Raw genomic sequence first — 9,215 nt, 5'->3', positions numbered from 1 at the left:
CCTTTCAAACCTTTTACTATCAATTTCAGTTCCAGCGCTGAATGACCTCATAGGTCCCAGTGCTTGGGCTGCGGCCTAAATTCTATATCAAATTCAATAGACCTCAGTAAATATATAAAAGTATTCAATACTGAAAATTGAATTGGCAGGATTTATGTATGGGAGACCCATACTGCTGTCAAAACTTATAGTAAACTAACAAAGGACTACTTTAAAACAAGTCATACTAATAGTGACAATCTTTTGAAGCTTTTATACATAGTGGTTTAGAGGTTTCATTGCGCACTTCACTATCGGCTGGTTAATTTACTTTGATTTAATTTCATTGTAAACTGCATGAATTTAGTATTTCAAACTTATCAACGTATATTATGCAAAAACAATTATGGGTCAGCTAAAATAATTTCAAGCACCCCCCCAATCATGTCACACCAGTTTACTGTTAACCTTTTAGATTGTTCTATTTACCTTTGTCAGAGGGACTCTAGGACAAAAGATTTTAAAGGGTGTAAGATACCAGTCCAAGACTTAATATGTAAACAGTACTTTACTGGCATTTGTCTTTTTCCGCTGGTTCCTGGTAAGTGTGCTGCATACTGAACATACGACTGTGATTATAAATTTGAGGGTAACCCTTGGAATATGTGCCTGGTAACCAGACCACCATTATTACAAATTAGGTCATTAAAAGCTTTATCCTACATAACATTAACAGTAGCTTAAGGTGACATTTTTATAAATTCATATAAATTAAAATTTTTATTCTGGATTAGTTATTCTATACATGAGAAGTTAGACAAAAGTGATCGTTACTAGAACTTCACACTAGAATTACAGAGACTCTTGCAAATGTAATTGCTCCAGTAATTAGTCATTTGAATTGTACAATTACTTATTCTCAAAAGTACGTTCAGCCGCTGTATCACAACAAAAGCTTTGCAGGAAAATCTGGCACCTTACTAGCATTCCCCTTTCCTTATTCTTATATAACTCTCTGGAAAACAACCTGTAATAAAAAAAAAAAGTCATGGTCTTAAAACATTTCAAGGAATGTAAACTCGGGAAACAGTTTCAAGAAACCTAGTTTTATTACTTAAGACATATTGTTATGAACACGCTAAGAAACAAGTGCTCAGCCTTACTCTAAATAAGCACAAAATCTTAAGCATAAAATTTCTCATACAATGAACATTTCACGTCAAAACTTGAATTACAAGATATTGAAAACTAAAATTTAAAAAATAATGATCATTAAAAAAAAAGTTCACATCAACGATATGCTTAACCGTTTATGTCCCTACATGAGGAATGCTTTAGCACATTTAAGTTAATTGGATTTTTCTAGTGTCACAGCGCTCGAGCACAAACTAGAGGTTTATAGTAAACTAAACTCATTTAGTTGGGAGAGGTTTCTAGTAAAACTCATAAGGCTGGCACAAGAAATAGTAATTTTAATCTGCACAGAATGTCCTAGATAGAAGTCTAGGCCCTCCACTGAATGTAGGGACTGGTTAGGGACTGGTTGCTATTCAGTGGAATATGAATTCTGCCTCAGGGACATTCAAAAATCAGGACAAAAGGAAGGCACTGCAGAGGTAAGAGTTATATGTAAGGAATTATAAGATCAAAGAGGGAGAGATGACAATGTTCATCTTAAATCATGTAGGGATTGTAAGAAGGTACTAGTCAGGCGAATACCAAACAATAGTAGGTCTACCCAGGGTTATATGGTACTTAGGCGTACAAAAATGAGAATTGTTAAAAAAAAATAAAATAAGCTCTGATGAGGTCCACCTTTTGAAAGGCATAACGGATGCTAATCCATCGCACAATCTATGCAGGATAAGCGATGAAAATCTTTAAGCCATAGACGTCAAAATAACAGTAACAGGTAGTTTCTCATTGGACGGGTTGGTATCGTTCTCGGCTAGCACTCTGCTGGGCCCGCGTTCGATTCTCCGACCGGCCAATGAAGTACTGGAGAAATTTATTTCTGGTGGCAGAAATTCATTTCTCGTTATAATGTGGTTCGGATTCCACAATAAGCTGTAGGTCCCGTTGCTGGGTAACCAACTGGTTCTTAGCCACGTAAAATAAATCTAATCCTTCGGGCCAGCCCTAGGAGAGCTGTTAATCAGCTCAGTGGTCTGGTTAAACTAAGGTATACTTAACTTTTAACAGTAACAGGTGACTGCAAGAATCGTGGAGTTTAGGAAGAGCTAGCACTCAGGTGTTAACAAGGAGCGAAATGATCCTCACTTGCAAAGCTACCATTACCTCCCGTCAGCTACATTACACCCTGATAAAAATGCTCAAGACCAGTCCTAACCATCATTGAGATCCACAAAGCTGACAATCCTTACTTTTTTGCCAAGTTTTAAAACAACCTGGGAAACTATCTGCCATTTAAAATACCTGTAACGCTGAAAAACGGGTAGAACTGAAAAATGTATGAAAATCACCAACCTTTACTTTGAAAAATAGGCCAGAGTAAAGACCAAAAAAACACTAGGTAAAGTAAACCCAAAGTTACTTTCTTCCCATATTCCCTCAGAACAATAAAACTAAATTTAAACTATTTTGTTAAGCAGTTCTAGGTTAAAAATTAGAAAATGTTCAACTCTTCAAAATACCTACTCAAATTATATCAGATCAAAATTATAATTTATATTGACCTATGACCATGAAAAGCAGGACTATGAATCGAACAGTGAAATTTCGAACATCTAAGATCTATTAACTGTGGGTATATAAAATTATTAATTTGGTTATCCCTGACCTAGAAAAAATGTAAAAAATTCTTCGGGAAAATAATTACAAATACCCAGGGTGCCAACTTGTTAAAATTCATCAAAAGTCCGCTATGTTTGCAAACCTTTCAGGTTCACACTAGTCGAATGATATTGAATGTAGTTACAAAATTGGATTCTAATTATCTGTCCAAAGATTAAGGAGGGAATTACGAATAAATGGATATTAAAATTTATAAACTCACCCAGTGCATGAGGTATCAATATGCGGAAACTTCTCTTTAGTGTACAACTGATTATTATTGCCAGTTACCCTAGTGGTCATGTGTAATTGCTGCAACGTCAAAAACCCGCTGAACCTTTAAGCAACTGAAACTGCTACCAGTAGTACTGCACAACAGGGGGCACAGCCTTTGGCAAAGTAATTATTTCTTTCAATGCTTATCAAAATTTTACAGGGAAGTAACAAGTTACCACCAAAAATTTGCCAAAATTACTGTTAACAGTACTTCTGAAGAACAGGGGCTTGCAGCTTTTGTAATTATTTTCATGAATGCTCAGTCAACGTTGAAATTACAATGGGTTGGATGAGCCGTAAGTAGATTCTAATTTTGTTAGGGAGAAACCTTTTAAAACTTTAAAAATCTGCAACATTTGGGTCTGAAAATCATACCAATTATGTCTTATGAAAAATAAAATGAACAAAACTACGCGAAACTCAGGACCCAAAAGTTCCTTCCTGGAATCTGTCCAAGAGTGCCTTGGGATACCGTGGTCTTTCAAGAAGCTCTTAGCTTCACTCAGGTGGTTTGAGGTTTTGCCTTTGCAATGCGCAAACAAACTAATTTTAAAAAATTAAGAGCAAGAAAATCTCAACACGAACAAAAAGTTAAAGCATCTTTGTGAGGAAAACCAAAAAGACTTATTCAACCTAAGTTATCAGTGCTCCCTCATAACACCCAAATACTTTAATTTTCTAAAAACTCCGTAACCCCACTACCATCTGCGGATCATCACTGCCTTACCTATTACATGGCACACAAACACGTAATATATTAGGCTATATACTTTATTTGTTGAAGTACTCACTGTCATAAAGACTTAAAATACCAGCACAATTCCTATTAAACTATCAGGTAGGCCGTCAAATTCAATCAAGGAACACCACATCAGGATGAACCAAGCCATGAGTTTGTAAAGCAAACAAACCTGCATGTGATGAATAAAAAATATTCATCACTGATTTGTGGCAACATTAACTGTCCAACAGATTCAGGATACCAAGGGCATAGGTGCTGGTTTCAAGTACTTAAAAAAATGACACCAAAACAAGGCTGACAAAAATCGGAAAACATTTCAAGGCTGAATCAACATTCTAGGAACTGGCTTTCAGACAAAGTAAAATTACCTTCCAATAAATTAGGCGTGGAAATGGAAGCTTAATGAGTAAATTACTACAGAAATCATTTGAGCTGACCTGTGGCCTCGCATGGCCTTGTGCTAGTCACCAACTAATGCATACTATCCTAGGATGATGCATCTAGGCTGGGTAAGGGATCCTCTGTTCCATCCAGACACCCCTAACCAATATATCCTAACCTCACCTAGGCAGCAGTGTCCTCAACAGACCACATGACAGTAGACGAGAACAAAAAATACCAACAATAACAATATTGTCAAATGGAGCTGTACTGCTCACATGTAGACAATAAGGAAAACTTGAATTCTTCAAAGTAAACAAGGGTTGGCCTTTAAAGCAGACACATCTCTAATTCAGCCTACAATATCCTACTCATTGATGAAAACACCAGTTTCTCTAAAGACTGTCAGACAACGTGCTATCTATCGGTTGGTAACAGTATGGAAATGAGAAAAAATAAATTTTTAAACCTAAGCCTAAAAACTATACCTGAAAGGGAATCTTTATTAAAAAAAATTCTCTCCCACGAACCTGCATATAGCAGGGCCTTAAACGGCCTGCTATATGCATTCATGGGAGTACCTCCTCCCCCAAAACAGGGGCACCGCCCCTGAAGGGGGTGGAGGTATTAAGAGTGAGACAAAGTTCAATAACAGGTGCATGAATGTCATACATGAATTAATATCTATATAAAAAGACAAGTGCTACTATACAATAAAACTTTGCACAATAAAGCTTTATAAGCATGCAACAGACCTTGGGCACAAACACTCCAACTTCATTTTAAAAATTGACTGAATACACGAGAATCCCATCTCCCTCTCCTTTTAACTCTGAACATTTGAAACCGTCCTATATATTTCATAAAACTGGGTCCCCTAAAAATTTTAAAACTCCTAAAAATTTTAAAAATACACATTTACATTTTGACAACAATCAACCCATCCATACAATTACTAAAAAGCCACAGACATATCCCCCACAAAAATAAATCCTTTAAAGTTTTACACAGATCCTAGCAAACATACAACCTAAACAAAGTCGATTGTGTCCCGAGTAAAGTTCACATATCTATAGCTATTTATGAGTAAATCCATCCGCTATCCTTCGTAATCCTACGTATCATAATCCTACGTAGATTATCTCCATGTTCAGCATTTCCCATTCCCATACATGAAACCACGTTCTGTACTTAACAGTCTTTAAAGTCTTTCCCATTAAATAACTCAAATATTTTCAATATTCGCTAAAATCCCTAACACCACACCATTTACTGCCCATCGTTACCGGCCTCATACATGCACATAGGCCTAAACACGTGACAGACTATGTACTTGCTGTATTAGTCGGAGTTTTCACCAATTAAAAAATCCAAATACCAGCACAGAACTCACTGCTCTCAAACACACCACTCGCACTGCCATAACTCTATCGCATTAACACTTTTTCCGCGAGCATACCATGCCATACAGTTACGAGACTTTACCGTAGTTTCCACTCTTCATTTCTCCAGGTCAATTTAATATATTTCCCTCTGTGTTGGCCGTGAAAAAAAAGCGTAAAACCTTAAGAGCCAAATTCATTATTTAAAACTGTTCCACCCACTTGTCAACACCATAAAATAAAACTGGGCCTACTAATCCAAGGTAAGATTATTCCTTTGTCCTTCACTAACTTTCGTTAGGTCTACATACCTTTAAAGCAGAGAATGGAAGACACCAACACGGAAACCTCAAGGAATTCATAGCATTTACAGACGAGAGATCAACACTTACATCTGAAATTAGATTTGTTTTAGTATGAAGCACATCTCTTGCCATAGTCACCAGTGCAAAGTTAAAACACAAACCATTAACTGTAAAAGCTTTAAATTATGCTCATCACTTTCAATGAACTGCATCATTAGCTAAAATACAATGAGCGCGTCACATCTTGGAACATAGTAAAAATTCTGGAGAAAATACAGAAAAAAAGTTAAAATATTAAAGTACGGGTGAATAGCCACTTCTTACCTTTCAGGCGTTTTGATCGTACGTGACGAAACCATCCGCTGCCCACTCTCGTTACCGAATAAGCCTGGAGACTTGAGTTATTAACGTTACAAAACGTCTACGCTGTACAAGCTCCACAGACAACTAATACTGAAGATCAACGCTGTACAGGCGTAACAGACGGACACACGCTGAAAGAACCCTTCGTGAAGATCTAACCGGACTGCAGACATGGACACTTGGTTACACGGAACTAACAAGGTTTACTTCTGAATCCAAGGACAATAAACTACCACCACACGGTAACTCCGAGACCATGGACTCAAAAAGCTCGCTCCCTCATGCTCTCTTCGCTTTCTTTTCGTAATATTTTCAGATTTTTATATATATATATATATATATATATATATATATATATATATATATATATATATATATATATATATATATATATATATATATATATATATATATATATATATATATATATATATATATATATATATATATATATATATATATGAATGAAGTGACTTTAAAAGTGAAATAAGTTTTTTTTTCGCTCAGTAGACGGTAAGCCGGGAAACAGTCTATACGAGCATATATCTATTAAATCTCTCTCTCTCTCTCTCTCTCTCTCTCTCTCTCTCTCTCTCTCTCTCTATATATATATATATATATATATATATATATATATATATATATATATATATATATATATATATATATATATATATATAATCGAGCGTGTTCCGGTTTATGTCTAAATATGTGTAATGCAAACCCGCAGTTTTGCGGACAAAAGCCGAAAAAATTCAGTTCATTCGTCGCAAAAGCGAAATCGATTAAAAGGAAACTGAGTTTTCAAAAGGATTTTACTCTCGCGATCCCTACACGTTATGTTTATTCTATTCAGCACAAAACACAGGGCTCCGTATTTTTGAGAGCAGACTTATTCTTTCATTGAAAAATTAAAGCTTTCTGTTTTTGGCTGCGTTTTTTGAAACAAGCAGACTATAATCCACTATTTGTTTTCTCAGTCACTGATATATGTTCTATAACAAAATACTGTTAATCAGGCCATCTGTAAAATATAAGTTATGGCTTTGGAACAACACTGTGAAATTTAAAAGGCTCACTCCATTGAAACTGATTTTAACCATAAGAAAACAAACAGGTATAAGTAGGATCATTGACCTTACTGGTCTCCATTGCATTCCTCTTTCATTAGCTATTAGAAAACAAACAGATATAAGAGGAATCATTTACCTTATTAATCTCCATTGCAGTCCTCTGTCATTAACTACTAGAAAACAAACAGACATAGGAGAAATCATTTCCCTGTTTTATCTCAGCTGCATTTGTATTTGATTTGTATTGGGCAAATGGTCATCTAGCTTTCTCGATTATCTAGTATTGTACTGCACGAACAGATCCGTTTGGGTATGCATTACCTGGGCAGCCAAATCGCTCTCTCATAAGAAAGACATTCCTTGAACTTTCCCAGATTTTAACCTCTACTTTCTTTTATTTTCTAATACATTCTCTTCTTTTCCTTTGGATACATGCCCAAAATTTCCCATATTCTTGCAACAGCGCTTGTAAATCAGTTAATACTTACCCCAAATCCTATGTATTGTTGTACACATCTAATCCATTTTTCACGAATGTGAAAAATAAATAGGACATCTTCCATTTTCTATTATAAACTAGCATATTTCGGAATGCCTGGAGACAGACGAGATTCATCCCTTTGCCACTTCACTATCGAAGAGGAGTGAAGCCCTACATTTCCACGACTTTGATCGAATATGAGTTTTGTAATCTATTTCCGTTAATACACTAGTACCTCAGGTAGCAGGCAACATGGCCAGATTATCTACTGAATCTAACTGTTCTTAGATAACTTGGTAAATTCCTGTTTTTACAGCACTATGGACAATACTTCCATTTACATCATTCGATAACATTTTGTCTCTTTTTATTATTACTTCTGATTAAGTTCCAAAGGTTTTTTAATTGTTGGTATACACAAAAAGTGTAGACGTTTGATATTTAAGCAACTGGATGACTTACGTATCTTATTTCAATTACCCAATTTAAAACGGATAAGAACAAATCGCACAAGTCTTAAAAAGTCAGAGTAACCTTCATACACATTTGGATTGATGTTGCATTTTAAACTGTGTTTTGATGGCGTTTGTACCTTAATGACAGGCCTTAGGAAAATGATATTAGCTTCTGCTGAGTAACAGAACCAACGGCTGAAATCGTGAAAATTTAAAGAGGTAATTACTGAGCCAGGACATAAAAATTCTGTATAATTGGGTAAATGTAATATTTTCATGTAAGCAAGTACGTATAAAATAGCAGCGTCTAGTTTCTTTGCATCCTTAACGAAACTTATTTCACCACAGTATTATCCTATTACCCATTACCCTGGTGTCCTTCCGCTGTTTCCCCTCACACGTTGAAAATAATTTGTATTCAATTAAAAGTGATTAATGAATAGCCAAATAGAATAAACGATGTAAAAGGAACATTCGCGGCGTTACTATAATTTCTGCCAACCACCTGCAAAAAAAAAAAAAAAAAATGGAAATGTCATTCATCTAACATTTATTCAGTAGGGTGGACTTTAATAACATTCATTACAGCCTTTCTGATAATATTTAAACGCGTGTACCTCGAAGTGATGTCATTTCCGTTGACCTAATTCTTGTTATAATTTGGACGTAACGTAAATTACTTTGTAGTTTCCACAAAGGACAGTTTTTTCCTGGCTGGAAAAGGTTACCAAAATTTCGTGAGGGTTATCAAAGAGCGAGGCGGTTCAAGAGAGAGAGAGAAAAAAAGGAACAGATCAAAAGGGTTTTTATTCCCATGCACCCGTTTGTCTTTTGCAGATAAGATCATACTTTAAGGGAGAAATGTCCGTGACTTCCAGTTTTGTCTTGAAATTACACTACCTTTCTCCCTTATATCATTGGTCTTATTAATTATCCTGCCTGATTGTAAAACCGCATAATAAAAGAATTAGACAGTTTTATTTTT

The 9,215-nt window shown here is 35.5% G+C and overlaps 1 long non-coding RNA gene across 1 annotated transcript; it reads right to left on the bottom strand.

Annotated features, from left to right (window-relative positions):
- Positions 1 to 744: 744 nt before the first annotated feature.
- LOC136839456 (uncharacterized) lies at positions 745 to 6,416 on the bottom strand. Its single transcript, XR_010853345.1, has 3 exons — positions 6,183 to 6,416; positions 5,865 to 5,947; positions 745 to 1,006 (listed from the first exon to the last, which is right to left on the bottom strand). It is a non-coding gene; the product is annotated as an uncharacterized lncRNA (long non-coding RNA).
- Between the last annotated feature and the right edge of the window lie 2,799 nt (positions 6,417 to 9,215).

The sequence above is a fragment of the Macrobrachium rosenbergii genome, chromosome 6 (genome assembly GCF_040412425.1).
Source record: "Macrobrachium rosenbergii isolate ZJJX-2024 chromosome 6, ASM4041242v1, whole genome shotgun sequence".
In the NCBI taxonomy this organism is placed as follows: Eukaryota; Metazoa; Arthropoda; class Malacostraca; order Decapoda; family Palaemonidae; genus Macrobrachium; species Macrobrachium rosenbergii.
The sequence above is the reverse complement of the archived record's forward strand: the minus strand, read 5'-3'. Positions and strand labels throughout refer to the sequence as shown.